This window comes from Physeter macrocephalus, chromosome 10, assembly GCF_002837175.3.
Source record: "Physeter macrocephalus isolate SW-GA chromosome 10, ASM283717v5, whole genome shotgun sequence".
Lineage (NCBI taxonomy): Eukaryota > Metazoa > Chordata > Mammalia > Artiodactyla > Physeteridae > Physeter > Physeter macrocephalus.
The window spans coordinates 4,920,732-4,922,499 of NC_041223.1; the positions used below are offsets into that span (position 1 = coordinate 4,920,732).

General features: G+C 36.5%; 1 pseudogene; it reads left to right on the top strand.

Moving 5' to 3' along the window:
- Positions 1-134, top strand: part of LOC102980702 (transcription initiation factor TFIID subunit 9B-like) — a 3,030-nt pseudogene extending 2,896 nt beyond the window's left edge.
- The last annotated feature ends 1,634 nt before the right edge of the window (positions 135-1,768 follow it).

Sequence of the window (1,768 nt, forward strand, 5' to 3'; positions counted from 1 at the left end):
TACCACAAAAAAAAAAAAAAAAAAAAAAAAAAATTCTTATTACCACCAACATGGTTTTATCACAGAACACGGCCAATGAACCAAACCCATTGAAGAGAAAACATGAAGACGATGATGATAATGATGTTATGTAAGGAATATAGTGTAGTCTCTATGCATTTCAAACATGTAGTTCGTTTTGAGCCCAGTATACCGAACTAGAACATTCTTGATCGAAAACTTAAATGTAGCTGCAATTTCACCTTAAACTGTTACATTTCTTAAGGGTACCAATGTATTTTCATTAGGCTTCAACTATAAAAAGTTAAGTGCTTGTTTTTTAATGGTTGCATTAATGTTGAGTCCTGCTACGGTAATTCTATTTTTGGAAGCAGTTTTCTGCAATGTATCTGACAGCAGCACTTCAGTTTCAGTTTCTACAGCCTGATCAGTGGACTAATCTTTAACAGCATTATTTCTGATCTATACTTAAATACTTCTTTTGTAAGATAAAAGAGTCACTTTTATTGTGACCAACTTTTTTGACCAGATCTCTCAATTTGGCAAACATTTTTGGAGAGGGTGTATTCAGAAGGATTCTAAACCCATTTGGAATATATTTAAGCTGTTTCTTGCTGGTCCCTAACCTCCCACCTCCTCAGCCCCGTTTCTAGATCCCATTCATTTTCTTTCCCACCCCCTCCCCACAGGCTTAGGTTTCTTCCTGTTGCTCTTAAATTTAAAAGGCCCAAACTGGAACTTTAGGAATATAATTCCTGATAAGACAGCTCAGTGTCATTTTCATATTTTTAAAACCTGCTTTACATGCCTGATGGCCTATGGTTCACTTTAACTAGAAGGTTTGCATTTGCTGTTTTGCTCTCCACACCAGAGCCGTTATGTTTTATCCCTTGCCTTTTATGCCCATTGAGCATTACTCTGCTTTTGACAGGTAGTTTGGGGTCAGTCACATTCAGTTTCAGTCTTACATTCCAAGTTGATAATGCCACCATATTTCACATTTGGAAATTTAACACAAAAGATGCTATAGCTTAAAATCTGCCTTGATAAGTATACCTACACTGGACCTAGGCAAAACCACTGAAGAGCAAGTGCTTTCTTCCTTTTCACCATACGTATATAGGCTTGGATCACAACTGCTTAAACCTCGCTATTGGTATAGTTCAGATTTTTCCAGCTTGTTGCTGACGATGTCACACATAAGATGGGATCAAAGCTGAAAGTTTTCTAATGGTTTTCCTTCCTCTGGAAGGCCAACACAAACAAATTAGCGTGATGTGACTTGCGTTTAGGTGCACTCTGCATAGGCTTCCCGGTAATGTTGCTAAACACCTTTCCCTATTTTCCATTTATACACATCTAAACATCTTATGGGGAAAGACTGCAAAGCTTTCAAAAATGCAAACAGGCTTGTGTTGGTTTTGTTTAAGTAAGTTTGACATATTCAACATAGGAATACTTTTGCAGAATTTCTAAAATCAATTTTTATGTCATAATTTAGAACTTAGAGCCAAGGATCCTCAAAACTTAAAACACAAGTAAGTTTCATCTTAGGATGGTGCTTGATACATCAAAGAGAAATTGTCCAGTAACAGGGAAGAAATGTCTCATCAAAACTGTGATTCAGTGTTTTTGGATAGAAGGAAAAGATGATACCAAACTTATAAAAATAGATCTGATCATCGTAAGAGAGAAATGTTCATTATATAGCATAGGACGTCATTACTTGAATGTTCTCAGGGAGGCATGTCCAAAGGCCTAGGTTCTA